Here is a 19244-nt window from a genome sequence, read left to right as displayed (position 1 = left end):
TTTTCAGATAACTTTAAACAGTACAGCTGGTTCTTACAGACTCACCTTAACTTACACTATTCACTCTGGTCAAAAATTATATTTCAGGCTACTTTCAAAGAACAGTGGAAGGTAAATCACAAGTGAAACGTCAACATATTATAAATTTTCATATTCAGTACAACAGAAACTCAGTGGAAGTTCTTGAGTTTAGTAAACAGTTAATATTTTGTGTGTCACCCTTTTGATTTAATAACTGCAGGCAGTCTTTCAGGCATTTTTGGAACATATTTAATCAAAGTTTCCTTTGGGATTTTAATCCAAATGTCTTTAACACACTCCCATAAAGTTTCTTTGTAAGTAACTTTTGATTTGTCAAGTTTTTGATCCAGATCTACTCAATGTGGTTGATATTGGGGTTTTTTTGGACCATTGTATCATGTTAATGACTCCTCTTATCTTCTTTTTTAGCTACATAATTTCTGCACAAGTTGGACGAATGTTTGGGGTCATTATCTTCTTGGTAATAGAATCCCTTACCTATAACATACAAACCACTGAGCATAACATGATGAATCAGTATCTGATAGTACTAGCACTGGTTCATTATTCCATCTATTTTGTAAATATCTCTTGTCATCTCAGCAGAAAAATACCCCCAATCACTCACATTGCCTCCCCCATGCTTCACAATATGTGCTATATATTGAGGTAAGTATCTTTCACTTTCTTTCACCAGATGTACAACCTACACCACTTTGATCCAAATATTTCAAACATGGGCTCATCCATCCATAACACCCTTTTCTAATCAACTCTCTTGACAACATTCATAGATTAAAGATTTTTTAACTGATATACAACCAAATATTCCATTCTTGTTGAGTATTCTTCACATTATTGATCTGGAAGCTTTTTTGTCGTTTGGTACGTGGTTGTTTATCTCATGCTTGAGGTCAGTACCAGTCTTCCTTCTGTTCTCAAGACTACATAAACAAAGGTACTTAATATCAGTATCATTGAGTTTAGATGTCCTGTCTCTTCCTTTCCTATTTTCAAATTTTCCTGTCTCATTCTCATAATCTAGGGTGTGTACATGACTGTTTATGGAGCATTTCAAGTCTGCAGCAACATGTAAACTACCTGCTCTAGTGACAATTAATTCTCTGTACAGCTTGAGCTGTGGAATCACAACAAATTCAATACACAGTATTAAACAATGTTTTTATCAAGATTTATTTGTGAAGTTCTATTGAATTAATTTCTTCTAGTATATATCAGTACCATATGCTACTTTCGTTCTATATAGTTAAGACACTACATAACAGTTACTTCAGACCCTAAATTTGATCAGTATGTTCATTCAAACAGAATACCTTACAACATGCCCTTGGTATGTGTGTGGAAAATCTAAAGAATTATAAATATTCTCACCCTGGCTCATTCAACTGTGATCAGTGAAGCATTACCACAGTGTTGAAGTTTAAAACATGAAGTGAAAAAACACATTTTCTTGTCCTAATACTTTTGTACAGTAGTGTATATATATTTGTGTGTATGTTCTTCAATTAACTACATATTATTGTGATTACCTATTACACTATTTTATATGACAATATCACTCATGATAAAATTATTATTACATAAATTTTCATATCTTATTTTTCTAATAAAAACATTTATCTTTTCAATAACAACTGAATGAAACAGAAATTCATTTAACATATTTGCCTATGATGGATTGTTTGTTTGTTCTTAATAATAAAATTACACAGCTCCACAGGAGCCTTCAAATTTATCAATGAACCACTACAGGGTATTTGCGATAAATTTATCAGAGAATTACACTCACCACAAAAGCTGTTAAAGAATTGTTACATTCTTGAACACATTAAACTAATATCTCTGTGTGAAACACACATTAAACTAATATCTCTGTGTGAAACACACATTAAACTAATATCTCTGTGTGAAACTAAAATACAGGAAATCCAAATTATTTAAAACTTTCAAAATACACCAAGAAAACAATATCAAAACATAATAATGCACAAAACCTGAGACTACAATATTTATATAATGTACAAAACCTAAAACTATAATATTTATATATAATAATCTTTTTGTATTTTTCTACACATTAAAAGTCTATAACAATATAACAAGAGAAATAAAATTAGAGGACTAACTTTGATTTTATTTGTGGTCGCAGAACATTTACATTAATTTTGATGTCATGAAGAAGGATATCATACATAAACCGGCCAACCTGGAAAAGAGAGTAAAATTATCAAAATACACAGAATAAATTGAAGAAAGTTAACAAGAAAGAAATAATAATAAGTATTTTAAAGAGAAATGTTGTTTGGTCTACAAACTTACAGCAACAAAAATATTTTGAGAAGCACATATTCGTGAAGTCAGTATATAAATAATAGTACCAATTTAATGAAATGACTTAAAAATAAAAATAATAAATACAATAACTCTAATTCAAAACTAATAAGCAAATGAATTATTATTAACAAGTTTGTATCAAGCTTTCTGAACTACATAATAACAAATGTTTTTATCCTTAACATTTAAACAAGTGACTTCATTAGCAAACTACAAAAACTATGTTAAAAGCAAAGGGAAAATAGTTATTTCACAGTTACAAAAACTTATTCATTAGCAAGTTTAGTTTTAAACTACTCTTACTATCTTCTAATTTATTCAGGACATCACATTACAATACACATTATCCATTCCATTAACTGTAAAACTATGTCTAAACTATGACCATTTTAACCGACAGAAATACTACAAAAACAACTTTTACCTTTCTAGTTATTTTATGCATATGTCACAACGTAAGGTATCCACAATCTTAACTTGTCCCATCTATCAGTGTTAATGTACACAGTACAGTCTTCAATAATAAGAGTTGATGCACTCAGTATTGTTTTAACTGTCTTAACTTGTCCCATCTATCAGTGTTAATGTACACAGTACAGTCTTCAATAATAAGAGTTGATGTGCTCAGTATTGTTTCTACTGTCTTAACTTGTCCCATCTATCAGTGTTAATGTACACAGTACAGTCTTCAATAAGAGTTGATGTGCTCAGTATTGTTTCTACTGTCTTAACTTGTCCCATCTATCAGTGTTAATGTACACAGTACTGTCTTCAATAATAAGAGTTGATGTGCTCAGTATTGTTTCTACTGTCTTAACTTGTCTCATCTATCAGTGTTAATGTACAAAGTATAGTCTTCAATAATAAGAGTTGATGTGCTCAGTATTGTTTCTACTGTCTTAACTTGTCTCATCTATCAGTGTTAATGTACAAAGTATAGTCTTCAATAATAAGAGTTGATGTGCTCAGTATTGTTTCTACTGTCTTAACTTGTCCCATCTATCAGTGTTAATGTACTCAGTACTGTCTTCAATAATAAGAGTTGATGTGCTCAGTATTGTTTCTACTGTCTTAACTTGTCCCATCTATCAGTGTTAATGTACACAGTATAGTCTCCAATAATAAGAGTTGATGCACTCAGTATTGTTTCTACTGTCTTAATTTGTCCCATCTATCAGACTTTTATTTATCTTTCACTTTCATGAGATTTCCCAGTACATACACCTGAAAGCACTGCAATCAACATATTTCTTATTCTTGTGTTTATGAATAAAACAGTGTTCTTATCAAAATGGAGCAAATATAAGAAGGAACAGTACCTTTTCATAAGCAAGTAGGTGTATCTGGATCAAAGCTGTCTACTGTTAAAGTGATGAATGATGTATTTTGTGAGACTAAACAAGTTTTTCTAGTTAATCTCTACTACATTATTGAATATTACAAATTCCTACAGCCATATCTTCCACCAATGATCATTCCACCACAGGTTAATGTTGTTCCTCTTTACATAATTCCTTAAATTCATCACAGAGCATGGATGATGGCTTTTGATGTATAAATTTCAATTGCTCAAATGGAACAAGTCTATGATAGATACATCTGGTAATTTAATTAGGAGGGACATACCAATTATTCTGTAAGATGCTGATTCTTGCTGTGTTTTCCTGGAAATGATACTAGATGCTTGAAGATATTGTCATCCAACCTTTCCAAGATGGTATTTCCTCAGCAAACAGTGGTGTCAGTACATCCACACGCAGAGCGCATGTCCTTGGTTTGGGGTGAAAGTGTCAGAATTTTCTAGACTCTAATGTATTTCTTTGTGGTGCAGCTGCATCAGCACATGAACTGTCAGAATTCACTATGGTATTTTGTCTTGATTCTCCGAATGTGTAACTTGCTAGTTGAGCTACAGTCACAACAGATACGATGGAAATAACATGCTCTGCACCATTTCATAAATCTTTTGTCATTCATAAACTATGGTGAAGCTAAGGTAGTCTTATACAGACAAAGTGGTTCCTCTAACATCCTCTGACTTTTTTTTTTTTTTTTTTTGAGAGTGCATATACACAAACATGTTGCATGAAACATAATATAGACTTGGAAAGTATTATCTGCTTTAAAAATATTTATGATTTTATGAAGTACTTTCTCGTTTTTCAAATGGTGAAACTGGTAAAAATCTCGCGCTAAGTCACGGTCTTGAAACAATGTGGAAAATTACTTCTCTTAGGCTTCGAATTTCAATTCTTTTGTTGATTAAAAATTCAATCTTAGTTTCAAGCTCACTAGATATTCCTTAATATTTCTTTGAAAACTTTGTGTTTAAAGTAGTCACCACTTTACAATAAAACTTACTTTGTGAATATTACCACTATTACCTGTATTAGGTATCATAACTTGCTTATACACATTCCTATGAGAAGAAATTAGCTGTATAAAAGTATTCAGCTATACAAGTATTATAATAACATAGATTAAAGCAATACTGAAGGTGTGACAACAGTTATGATTTTACCATTGCTTTTTACATGAATCTCACAACAACATACAATGTTACTTACACCCAATTGTACATAATGCGGCCAACAAACTTCTTCAGAGTCCTGAAATAAATCCCAATAACTAAGCAATTTTGTTTGTTATTACTACAAAACATGCATGAAATAAAATAGAAATAATAGATCTTCTTCATCAAGCCAAGTAGTTTACTAAAACAATTAGAACCAGTCTAGAAAGTTAGCGATTAATAAGTTGTCACAGTGATGTTCAACAATAAAGCACACAAGATAAAGTCATCTTACATATATATAGTAACTTTTAAACCATACCAATTTTCAAGTCAGTCACATTTTCAAGAGCTGATTTATACTTTCACACACTGAAACACAAATATGAGGAATTGTCTTACAAAATATCTTTGTTTCTAGCTTCTTCCTTTCAATTTCAAAGAATAATCTAAGTATAGTCAAATGTGGTAAAGAAAACCTATGTTAGGAAACACATCGACTTGTTTAAAAATTTAATACATGACTAAAAGATGTCTTATTTCCTGAATATTTTACATTGTTATTGGAAAATAACAGATATTTGAGAGAAAGCCTGACTGGGTAATGAAGTAAACTATTATATATGTATGAAACAAAAACTGACAGAATTTCAGAAGAGAACAGTTTGATAAATAAATTGTTGAATGGTCAGCATCTGGTTGTTTGAAGAAATTAGATGGCTACGAATGTATGATTTTCAACAAGATCACGTAGTCCTCAGGTACAAGTAGTTTACCCATACCTAATAAAAGGTACATCCAGTATGAAACAAAGAGATCACATGACTAGAGATTGCTCCACAGCCTAGGCCTAGTAGAGGTGTCTTGGTGTCCCGATACATTGTTTTAGGCTAGGACTTCTTTGTTCAATTAAGAAAGATTCCTCTATTCTTTATTTATTGATGTTTGGTTCTTGTGTAAAATTACAGTGTTTTGTATAGATATACTGTGGTTTTGTTTAGTTACAATGGTTGTAAGCATGGATGATTTTTATTATTTTCAGTGAATCTGGTTTCGAATTTTCTTTCAGTTTCTCTGATATAGAATTCTAGACAGTTATTACATGATATTTTACAAACGACTTTGGTAGTGTGTGGTTTTATGTAATTTTTATTTAATTATGATCTTAGTTTCAGGTTCTGATTTGGGGGTGAACTTGAAGTCAATAAGAATTTTATTTTAATTGGCAAGTTTTCTCCAAGTGTTGATTACTTCTGAACTGATATCAGGAATAAATGGTAAACTTCAGGGTAATGTTGGGTTGTAGTTTAATGTATTAGTGTTGATTTTGTTTGAGAGTTGAGTTTTGGCTTTTTGCCCTTGTGGTTGTGTGAAAATGTTTTGACAATGGTTAATAGAAATTTGTTGGTTTGAATGAAGAAATGCTTTACAAAGTTCATTTATTCACTCTAAACCAGCACCCACAAGGTACTTATACCAAGCTAAGAAGCAATCTCCTGTTATGTGACCTCTTTGTTCTGATCTTTATATGTATTCCTGCATCTCTGTAAACCACTGGTATCTGAGGAGGATGTAACCTAGTCAAAACATTGTGCATTAATAACAGTTTATTTCATAGCCAGTCAAGCCATCTTTAAACTTTTATTTTATACAAAATGAGTTCCCCATCACCAACTTTAAATATTTATATATTTCAATACTTACACACTAAGCATTGTAAAATTAACACCATTTTGTTTTAAAAATAATGAAATGCCCCTTATTCAAAGCTTTATTTGTTATCAACAAAATATTAATACATACAAGTGCATGCACACTTAAAGTAGAAGATTAGTCATGAAATTAGCTACGTTCCTCTTGTTTACTGTGTTTTGAATCACTTCTCTATGAGAGAGAGAGAGATAGATGAGAGAGAGAGCGTGCGTGTAACAGGTCAAGTAATATCTGGAGGAAACATGCTCTTTAATTTTATGACAAGAATGAAAAAGCCCGACTTACTGTTATGTTGAGTAAGAAAAATTATATTCTGGAAACTTTTACATAATATCACACTTTTTTCACCCAGTTTTAAACTTTTTTTATGATTTTGTTCGATATCAGCATTTCTATCATCAATTTGACGTAAATTTTCATTCTTATTAGATACAGTTGAATGTTCTAACACCTGTTCTAATACATGTATTGATTTCCATTCTATCAAATTTTAATTGTTTTCTATTCCCTTCCTTGTCTTATTTTTGATATAAATGCATGAATGTATATAACTGTGTGCTTATTTCTACATATATAATTGTGTGCTTATCGCTGTGTATATAATTGTGTGCTTGTTTTTTTTAAAAGTTTATCCACTTCTTTTTATTCCATTATTTTATCATCTGTTTCTATCTTACTTTAAAACTACGCCTGTTAGTTTTTAACTTCTTCCACATCACACAGTAGTTGGTATATTTTCACAGTCATTTCAAATACTACCTGCTTACACGTCTTTCTTCTTAGAAACAATATAACATACATTTCTGGGTTTATCCCTTCTGTTACTTAGTTTAAACGAGGCTGCTCTTCAAAAGTGATTAATCATCTATTTTTACTTCAATGTCAAACGTTTTTCATGGTCCTATGTGTTATTACTTTACATTATGGACCACATTACATTAGGTAGCTACTATAATTTCGTCTGCATGTTTTATTAATCTGCACCTAACATGAAATATCAAATTACCACATAAATAAAGGCTTTGTTATGACTTAATGGTCTTATTCAAGACACGCTGATCAAAATAATTTAAAAATGGAGGAAAAAGAGATATACTTTACTAGCTACTTAGCTACATGTTAGTTGAGCACTTACAATAGTTGGTCCATGAAAGTACACAGTTTTCAACTTCTGCCAGAAGTGTCGAGGAGAAAATTTTGTTGTGAGATGGGGATTAACATAATATTCCAGATACTTATCATACAGTGCAGACACCTGGAAAAAATATCCAACAAAGTGGTGACATTATGTAGGTTAATGCTAATAAAATACTTCACAGAAATCACTAGTTTGTAATTATTAGGAAACTGTGTAAGTTACCTCAGTTGTCCACTTTTATCCTCTCAACATTTTCTTACAATATTACTCAAAGTGTAAGGATAGTATAAGAATGTTCATGTGAAACTTGTATGAGACCTCCATGGTAACAGAAGGTTTATAAAGTTCAATGTTTGCCACAGATATTTAGTTATACTGTTTTATAACAAATCGTGCACTACGTTATACTGTTTTACAACAAATTGTGCATTACGTTATAGTGTTTTATAACAAATCGTGTGTTATGTTATATTATTTTCTGTGGAGCAAGAACTTGCATTTCACATCCAGATCAAAAATGTTTTCTACCAGGAATCATATCATCAAGATTAGATGAATTTTTAAAGGTTCTTGAGATTGAAAACACTAATATAATTATAAAACGCTGTTTACTTTGGCTTTATTCTGTGTTTCAAGGTGCAATACTGAATTAAATAAAAAATAATTTAATGTAGTGGTACCATTATTAGGAAAATGTAGGGTTAATTTTCACTGAAAGTCTACAGAAAGAAAAAAAAAGATGACCTACTTAAAAATTGCAGCTCATGTTTTTAAATGTGTATTCTTTATTTACTGTTGTAAAAGTAATTAAAACATAAATTTATAAACTTGATTGATTAAATCACTTAATGTAAAACAATAAAGAGAAACAAATATTCCAGAAGCCAGTAAAATATATGCAAATTCAGGAGGATTGACTAGGCTGGCCTTTCAAAACTTAAACACTTTTTGATTTATAGAAGCATTCTAATGAGTCATCAAATTAAACTAAAAATATGGCATTAAATCCACTATCAAAAACTTTACTGAGCATTGAATTACAGATACTCCATGATATTGGATTGTAAGTTTTGAAAGAAGACTTAATTGATTCATCATTGGTTACTTTAACACATAAACACACTTCGTTTCAGCTTGTTCATCAAATGATTTGTTTAAAAATATTGTATTATTAAATGTATGCTTTACCAAGGCTAAGGTCAGTAGTTATGCAGGCTACTTTCAGGTTATACAGGCCAACTTTAGTGGTTGTACCTGCTAAACTTAGTAGTTGTAAAGGCAATGTTTAGTGGTTATATATACTAATGTCAGTGGTTATACGTTCTTAAAAAACACAAATAAGGCTCTTTTTTATTTTCACTAAGCACAGTAGTTCTTGCTGTGTATGGATGGGCCAAGAAAAAAATGGCTGACACATTCAATATATTACTCTATGTTGCTTACATATAACTGCTAAGGTTCAGTTATAACCTTATATGAGCACCTAACTGACATTATTCACAGCTCATATAACAGTAATAATATGTTTTGCAGGGAAATAAGAAAAAGAAATCTCAAATTAGCAACAAGATCAGTTTATCAATATATATTAATTCCCTGTTTCATAAATAATAGTTTCACTTCTGGTTGCTAGGTGCCACACAAATTGTTTTATTTATTATGATTGTTTGTGAATTTTCATAACACAAATATGCTATCTTCCAAATCAATTTCAGTAAATATAAATAAAGAATGAAAAAAATAGCATTAACTAATGTTAAAGAAGATCTGTGTATTTGTTATTGATAACTGAGTTTAAAACACAAGTTTTTTAATTTTCAAAACAATACATTATATAGTGGTCTACTTTTCAGTGGGCCACATCTCGCAGCTGAGAATATGTGTGATATCTTACATCACAGTTTGGAACCTACATGATGTACTCTCTACTAATAGACGTGACCCGAGGATGTGGTGGAGTTTGTTACATATGCATGTGCAGTGAGTAGGTGTGTAGTTGAAAGGCAGATATTCTGTATGTACATTGGCCCAGCACTCCAGAGTACCATTCTGGAGGAACCATTCCAGCTTCAACACTCTTCAATGCAATTCAAAATTAGAGAAACTAATAAAGTTTACATTATATTAATTGATTTTAAAATTAAACAAATTTTCACTTATCAACCTACTTGAATGAAATTGTTTAAAAAAACAGAGGAGAAACAAGTAATAAAAAGTTTGTAAACATTAAGTACTTTGTTGGGTTGGTTGGTTATCTGACAAACATTTGGTAAAAAGTTGAAATTAGAGTAAATTTAGTAAAATTCATACAAGGAAATTAAAGTAAAACAAAACAAGTTTAAAAAAAACACATAAATTGCATAAAACCAATGTTCACATCTAGTCTACAACATTAAGAGAAAAACTACAGTAATTCAAGTTGTAAAGGACTTTCTGTAGCATGACTGTAATAATCATAACTCGCCAGGAAGACTAACAGGTAAGTACAAAAACCACCGTCAGTCACATGAAGTGGGCCTTTCCAGTCCTGGTACAGTGTTATTTGATGTTATGGCCATTTTCAAAAATGAAAGTAATAAAAAGGTTTTAAAAAACATGTAGCAAAATTATAATAATAATAACAACTTGCCAGGATGACTAACGATTAGTTGAAACACCACCTTAGTCATCGGAAGTTGGTCTTTCCAATCCTGGTTTTGAGTTATTTAATGTTACGGCCAGTAAAAAACTAAAAACATTTCCAAGGTGGACAGTGTCACCATCACCAATAACACTGTCTAACATTATGGATAAACCTTGGGACAGAACAGGTATAAAATGAAGCCATCGTTGAGAGTCGTAACGATGACAAGAAAGTAAAATGTGACTTATTGTGATCTGAGTGTTACACAAACTACACACTGATACATCAGTTTCAGATAAAAGAAAACGATGAGTTAAAAAACTGACCAATGAGTAGTCCAGTTAGAACAACTTCTTCTTTCCAATACTTACAGAAGCAAGAAGGCCAAAGTCAATATAAGGTTTTATTTGGAAAAGCTTGTTTTCACATTGCTCACTCCAAGTCGACTGCCAACTGGCATGGAGCCTAGCCTTGAATACAGGACCATAGTCCATGTATGGGACAGGCACAGTGTGATAATGCCAGAGTTGATAGACTTAGCTGCAGTGTCGGTGAGCTCATTCCCATGAATACCAACATGGCCTGGTATCCAGAAAAACTGGATTAAAGTAGATGTTAAAGAGAAATCAGCCAGTCAGTTTTAAATATCAGCAAAACAGGGGGAAAAATAACGTGAAGCGATTCCAGAGCCAGTAGAGAACTGAGCAAGTCAGTATAAATAGTATAATTTGAGTACTGCTTAGCTTCTATGTGACCCAGAGCAAGAAAAATGGCATCCAGTTCAGCAGTGAACACAGAAGCTGTAGAGAGGATTCTGCACACAATCACCGAACAACAACAAACCATGGCAGAGCCCACACAGTCACCTGATTTTGAACTATCTGTATAAATAGTAGTGGAAGGATGGTTCAAAAGATGTTCAACAAATAAGAGACAGTATTTCCAATCAGAAGTGTCTGCTCTTCTCAGATTACTGTAAAATAGATCACATTTGGGGACTGTAAAAAGCCATAGTAGAATGGGCTGACCAGTGGATACAGCAATGTTACAAGAACAGAGCCAATTCATCCAACTGCACCTGGATATGAAAGCCAGAGGGCAATGGCAGATCGTCTGTTCTGAAAAAATATGGCCCACCGAGGAAGGTAAGGAACTAAGTTTTGAAGCATATAGTAAAGACAGTTGCAAAAAAGATTCATGAGACTATGTATAAGCTCTGAAATGAGGAAGTGCAGAAAGACCTGGTGCAGAGCCAAATTCCCTGATGATGAATGGGATCCAGCATCTTCAAGGCCAAGGTCCTGGCAGAGCCATAGAGTAGTGACACATAATCAAGTTTCAATCGAATAAGAGCACAATATATCTTTAGCATAGAACTTCAATCTGCTCCCCAAGTGGTGGAAGAGAGGACACAGAGGATGTTCAGTACTCTTGTACATTGACTCGTAGCTGTTTGATATGTGGTATAAAGGTCACCTTAGAGTCAAGGATAAGACCCAAGAACTTAGTCTCAGAGACCACAGACTGCACAAATTCACTGATACAGAGTTCAGGATCACGGTGAATAGCCCATTGGCAGCAAGACTGCATACAAATGTTTTTAAAGAGAGAGAAGTTAAAGCCTTTTGCTGTGGTCCACTTCAGTAAAAAACTGAGGGCAGTTTATAGCTGCCACTCAATATACCTCATGTTCGACGACTGACATGAGGTGTAAAAGTTGTTTGGCATAGATCCCATTTGCATCAGAGAGGAAGCTGTTCAGTGATGGCATTAATCTTTATACTGAAAAGTGTGACACTCAGAACACAGCCCTGAGGGACTCCAAGTTCCTGTACAAAAGAACGGGAAAGTGTTGAATCCACATGAACTAAATTTCCTGTTCCTTAAAAAATTTTTAATAAAAATAGGCAAATAGCCATGTAACCCATATATATGGAGGTCTCACAAAATGCCATACCTCCATGTTGTATCATAAGCCTTCTCAATGTCAAAGAATATTGATATAAGATGTCGTTTGAGAAAGGCTTCTCTGATTAACGTTTCAAGTCAAATCAGGTGGTCCATGGTGGAGTGCTGTCATCAAAACCCACATTGGGTGGGCAAGAGAAGAATGTTTGATTCCTCAAATCAAAGAAGATGAACATTAACCATCCTCTCTAAGGTCTTACAGAGACAGCTCGTCAAAGCAAGTGGATGGTAGTTTGAAGGAATCTTGGGATCCTTCCCAGCCTTAGAGAAAGGTAGGACAATAGCGTGGCACCAGGCATCAGGAAAACCATTCTCCTGCCAGATCTGGTTAAAAACAATCAGAAGAATAGCAAGAGAAACAGGAGACAGATGGCACAGTATATCATAGTGTACGTCATCAGGTCCAACTGATAAACTGCCAAACCAATGAAAGGCCAGTTTTAGTTCCACCATTGTAAAGGGATGATTATAGTCATAGAGACATTCAGCTCAAAAGGAAAGAGGTAATTGCTCTGCCAAAGTCTTGATGGCTAAGAAGGTGGAAGAAGAGGCATAAATGCTAGATACCTGGCAAAAGGTTTCACCTAGAGTATCGGCAATGCTCTGGGTATCAGTTACTTCCTGGCAATCAGAGAGCAAGATTGAGAGGGGAACAGAGTGATATTGCCCACTGGCCTTTCAAATCTTGTCCCAAATGACTTTGGAAGTGGTGGTAGAAGATATGATGGTTGTGAAATTAATCCAAGATTCCTTCTTGCTTTGACATCTTACCCACTGAGCATGGACACAAGCATGCTGGAAGGCGATGCGGTTCGAGAGTGTGGGATAGCTATGGAAAGTATCCTTGGCTCAGTTTTGAATCTTCCTTGCTATGTGGCAGGCAGAATTCTACCATGGACAAGTATATTGTGGCAAATGTGTCGAGGTTTTAGGAATATATTGAGCAGCTGCCTGTATAATACAGTTAGTTACTGCTGCCACACAGTCATCTATTGATGGCTTACAGACAATGGCAGGACCAAGTTCTGCAAGATCAGTGAAAGAAGGCCAGTTTTCTTGATCCAGCTTCCAATGCAGCATGTGGGTCGGATGGCATCAATGATAGCCAGTCTCTCTCAAAATTACAGAGATACCAACTATTTTAAATGAGTGAACGTAATGATTGTAGACAGAGCCATTTATCATTTGCGGTTTACTAGGCTTGACTAATGTCTCTAAGCTGTTTATTATTATATTATTATTATAACTATTATTATTTATTACTGCTATAGATTGCTCATTTATAACTGTTTTGTGTATTCAATAATAAATTAAAAAAAATTATTTTGAAATTCTTTTTCATATTCTGAATTCTTACTCATAAATGTCGTTATATGCATCATTTTTGTCTTTACCACAGCTTTTTGTTGGTGAGATGCCGATTTTGTATGTCAGGAACAATCGTTTATCCCGCTATGCGCCACAGAAAAAAAATCGATGTAACAAACTGTACAAAATGCATGACTGTCACTGACTTTTGATGCAATGGCTGGATATTTTGCACTGTACTCTTTCCTAAATTTTTGATTCACAGTTTTAGTCCTTTTATATTTGCCAGAAACAAGACAATCTGGTGAACAAAGCCTCTTTTTTTCCATCTTGTGAATGATTGCATTGGTGTTTCTATGCCGCTTAAAAAATGAGAAATATTCATCTATGTGAGTGCTGATTGGCTGACAAGCACTGATGACGTAACTATGGATTCCCCCACGTACCTAGTATGGAGAAGCACTGCACTCAAACTATCGATAGACGTCAGAGATACAAAATATTTGTTTTTATTTCAAGCACAAACATGTTTATCACAAGTAGCCATTTGGACTATGTCTTTTATTTATTAGCAAAATTATTTGTATCTCACTAGAAATTTTCTTTTCACCCCTTTCACAAGCCCTGGGGAACAATTTATCACTTTATTGTATAGACCTATATAATATATAACAATTTGGGAGTTGCAAAAAGTCGTAATATTTGTCTGTATGAGCATATAATTGTAAGGTATACACCAAAATTGTGATGATTATGCTCAAATCGTAATGGTTGGCATCTCTGAAATTATAGGAAAATGATCACTGCCTTGTGGATTATTATCAATCCTCCATGAAAAATGGGAGAATAGTGAAGGGGAGAAAATTGAGAGATCAATAGCAGTAAAGGACTGACTAGGTGCATGAAAATAAGAACCAGTAATGATAAGAGAAAGGTTGTGATCAGAAAGCATATGCTTTACAGAGCAACCCCTCCTATCAATATCAGCACTTCCCCAGAGGGAATGATGTCCATTTAAGTCCCCCAAGCTTAAAAAGGGAGACAGCAACTGTTCAATGAGAGCATCAAGGTCTGACTAATCATATGTCTTTCCAAGCAACAGGAAGAGAGAACAAATAGTCATCCATGTTTCCTTGGGTTGTACCTTAAATATTTGTTCTCTGTTCCTGTCGCCTGGAAAGACCTATGATCAATCAGACCATGATGCTCTCACTAAACAGTTGCCATCTCCCTTTTTAATCCTATGGGACTTTAATGGACATCATTCCCTCTGGGGTGAGAGCCATTGGAATTGATGCACTGAGGGTCTGTGTCACACTCACCGGCATCATAGTCCTTGCCACCATAACAAGCACACGTCAAGGAACCACGAACAGCTGACACTGGAAATGTCGAAGAGGATTTGGAATGCATGGCCATACCCTGCAATTAAGATAACCTGCCTTCATGGTGGCAAGTGTACATGGTAATGTACATGTCAGAATGAGGATACTGGTTGGCATTGTAATTGTATCTTTGAGAGTGGAGATATGCCTCACTGCAGAAACTCCTTGGGTGGAGAAACCAGTGAGAATCTCTGACTCAGTGATGTTCTTCAAATCCCTCTCAACAATAACTCCTTGTGATGAATTCAAAGTAGCATGAGGTGTAACCTCAATAGGTATATCCCCAATTGCCTCTGAATGCAAGAGGAGTTTACTATGTTGAGATGTGGATGTTTCCACCAATATGTCACCAGATCAAAGCTTCTTTACTGACTTTAGAGAGCCAGCAAGTCCCTCTAGTCCCTTATGGATGAAAAAAGGGAGACATTTACCCTAAACGTTTGTCTGAAAGAGAATGTAAAATAAGAAAATGAGGTACAGGATGTTACAGATGTTGAAGACTGCTGCTCAGAATCTTCAAAGATGTGGTTATTCACCTATGAACTGTTTTTTTACTATTTTATTCAACTTTTTATTTGGAGGATCCATAACAAAACAAAGGAAATTTCAGTGCTCACTGACCCAACCAACCATGGAGCCCTATGAGGGGACACACTACAATGTCAAACAAGGACACTATAGCAACACCAGGGTTTCATGATCACTATACCTAAACACCAGCATCGGATACAATGTACGCAACACCTGTAAAAAACATTCAACACTGGTACTTGGTTGACCCTAGCCCAAGTGAACCAGCCAAATGACCCAAGGGGCAACCTACAACCACCCGTCTACAGGAATTCAAGGCCAAAGTGGTGTGTTATGGTTGGACCCCTCAACCACCAAGATCCTCTCCTCCACTTCACGGGTTGCCACGCATGGCAAACATGTGGGTGAATGTTTAGATCCCAGAAAAGGTAAACTGAAAGAACAGAACCTTCCCTTGGAGGTCCCCTCACTGTGTAGAGGAATCCACACCAAGGGGACTGTGTTTGGATGGCAATGCCAAAAAGTACAGAAACCAGGTAGTTGTGAATACACAAAACCATATAAAAACTACCACACAAGTAGCAAAATCTTTCAAAAAATAATTTTTATCTACAACTGAATGTTAAACACCTGTCAGTTGCATGAATTCAGGTTTGAATAAAATAATTTAAATTGAATAGTGTTATACAATCTTACAGTTCCGTTTTTGTTACTCTTTCTGTTAATATCATATTAATTAATTACTATAAGATGTACAAGAAGTTCTGTTTCTGTTAACATAATATTAATTACGTAAAGATGTACACTAATGTCTGTTACTGTTAACATAATAATAATTAATTACTACAGGGTGTTCAGAAAGTCACTGTGCACTTATATATTTATTAACAGACAAAACTGCACAGTGACTTTCCGAACACCCTGTATAAGATGTACAAGAAGTTCTGCTACCATTAATATAATATTAATTACTTACTATAAGATGTGCAAGAAGTTCTGCTACCATTAATATAATATTAATTACTTACTATAAGATGTGCAAGAAGTTCTGTTAATGTTAATATAATATTAATTAATTACTATAAGATGTGCAAGAAGTTCTACTACCATTAATATAATATTAATTACTTACTATAAGATGTGCAAGAAGTTCTGCTACCATTAATATAATATTAATTACTTACTATAAGATGTGCAAGAAGTTCTGCTACCATTAATATAATATTAATTACTTACTATAAGATGTGCAAGAAGTTCTGCTACCATTAATATAATATTAATTACTTACTATAAGATGTACAAGAAGTTCTGCTACCATTAATATAATATTAATTACTTACTATAAGATGTGCAAGAAGTTCTGCTACCATTAATATAATATTAATTACTTACTATAAGATGTGCAAGAAGTTCTGCTACCATTAATATAATATTAATTACTTACTATAAGATGTGCAAGAAGTTCAATTAAATTAATATTATATTAACATTAACAGAAGTTCTCATTAAATTCATTATTTAACTTTTGATTTTAAACTTTTTCATTACAAAAATGTTCTACAGTTTCATCCCAGCTGCTCATCTCTAAAAATATCAGACAAAAGAATAAAAACCTACATGAAAATTTCACAGTAGTAACATTCTGCACATTTTCTGTACCTTGAAACTACTTAAGTCTAAATTCTAGTTATTTTCATAAATAAATTTATTTCTTAGTTGAAAGCACAAAGAGAATATTACCTTGTCAGCCACACCGTTTTGTTTTTTAATCCATATCATGTACAAGTTCATAACCTTAGCACCAAGGTTTCTGTGGAGATAATGTACTGATGGACTGAAAGTTTCGGAGGTCTCTGCAAGCCTTCTGATTTCCTATTAAAATTAAATATTTATATCAAGACACTTTAAACTGACAGTTAGATATAAAATAAAGTGTTAAAACACAAGAATAGTGTTAATCTGACACATACCTGCAGCATTATTTCAACATAGCAACTTGAGTCCAGGACACAAAGATATGGGTACAACGACATACCTCGTTGGCCTATTTATATACAAAAATTATAAATGTTGACATCAATGATGGTGACAAAAACACAATTTAAAAAATTTTAAATTCATGTAACATACCCATCATTACATAATTATTTACATTATTTCTTAAATTATTTATTACTTGTGATCTATGTAGCAAGTTTACTTTGATCAGAAATTGTTTATGCGACTCCTGAAAATGTTTTTAATTTAGAAAATATTAGGTATTGTTGAAGAAAATTTTTTATTCAATTAGAATTTTCAATAATTCAAAATATTGCAAGTTATAAGGTTTCATGTCAGGAGTTAACTAATCCATCCTTTAACCATTAAACTTACAACACAGAAAGGGAATTCACAACTTCCATTTCATATACGTATAACAAATAACACACTTGGAATTAAAAGCAGCAGTTATTTAAGTTTTACCCTGAAATTATGTTCAGTGTACAATGAACTATATAAACTTTTACTACCCTGAAATTATGTTCAGTGTACAATGAACTATATAAACTTTTACTACCCTCCAGAATCTCAAAATGCCTCCAGAAAAAATAGACAAACAACAGATCACCTCACACGACTCACCGAATCAATCTACAAAGCTTACAACAACAATCAAGTAACCATCGGGTATTCCTAGATGTCAAAAATGCATTCGACAGCGTTTGGCACAACGCCATCATATACAAACTAAATCACCTACAAATAAATCCTACGATAGTCAAATGGATTTCAAATTTTTTAACCAATAGAACAGCACAAGTAAAAGTCAATAAAACCATATCCAAATTATTTAATATAATGGCAGGAGTGCCCCAAGGATCAGTCCTCTCTCCACTTCTATACATAATTTTCGTCAGTGACATACTTTTCCAAATCTAACATACACACACAATTCACAATCACATGAGCGACATCGCAATCTGGAGCACCTCCAGAAACCCAGTAATGGCCATGTCTCAGCGTGCAAGAATCACTAAACAACGTCTCAACATGGAGCAACAAGTGGAGGGTCGTGTTAAATCCGACAAAAACACAAGCAATCACCTTCTATAGAAAACTAAAGAAGCAAAGAAAAAATCTAGAAAAAATAAAACTATCACTTGGAAACACAACCATTAACATGAGCAAAACATCACATTCCTTGGCGTCACTTTCGACACAAAACTAACATGGAAAAACACAAACAATATACACTCATCAATCAGAAAAAGGATTTCATATCTAAAGACTATAACTGGTAAACAATCGAAATGCTTTTGAACACCATTATACAAATATACAAGGCTTACATCCGTCCACTAATAGAGTACGGATGTCAAGTAACATACAATATGTCAAACAACACACTCCAAAAAAAAATCCAAGTGCAACAAAACAAAATATTAAAATCCGCATTCAGTTTACCATCTTTTACGCCAACAAATTATCTACACCAAATCAGTAATTTACCAACTATAAGAGACAGAATAACAGAACTTTCTCTCAAATATTATCTAAAAGCAGAAAATAGAAACAAACTAACGGCATCACTACACAAATTATCAAGTGCACCAACGAAATACATATCACCTTACAACATATTTCAAGAATCACAATCCACTCAACAAAGAATCTAAATAAATAAAATCTATGTTATTAACATGAATTCCT

The 19244-nt window shown here is 33.4% G+C and overlaps 1 pseudogene across 1 annotated transcript in view; it reads right to left on the bottom strand.

Moving 5' to 3' along the window:
* The window catches only part of LOC143234777 (DNA-directed RNA polymerase, mitochondrial-like), a 129781-nt pseudogene that overhangs the window by 77941 nt on the left and 32596 nt on the right, over positions 1-19244 (bottom strand). The window contains exons 10-14 of the transcript XR_013018796.1: positions 17525-17598; positions 17295-17426; positions 7737-7856; positions 4944-4985; positions 2169-2248 (exon numbers count right to left, since the gene is read on the bottom strand). The product of XR_013018796.1 is annotated as a DNA-directed RNA polymerase, mitochondrial-like (transcript). The remainder of the gene's footprint in view (positions 1-2168; positions 2249-4943; positions 4986-7736; positions 7857-17294; positions 17427-17524; positions 17599-19244) is intronic.

This window comes from Tachypleus tridentatus, chromosome 12 (genome assembly GCF_004210375.1).
Source record: "Tachypleus tridentatus isolate NWPU-2018 chromosome 12, ASM421037v1, whole genome shotgun sequence".
Lineage (NCBI taxonomy): Eukaryota > Metazoa > Arthropoda > Merostomata > Xiphosura > Limulidae > Tachypleus > Tachypleus tridentatus.
This window is presented reverse-complemented; position numbering and strand designations above follow the sequence as displayed.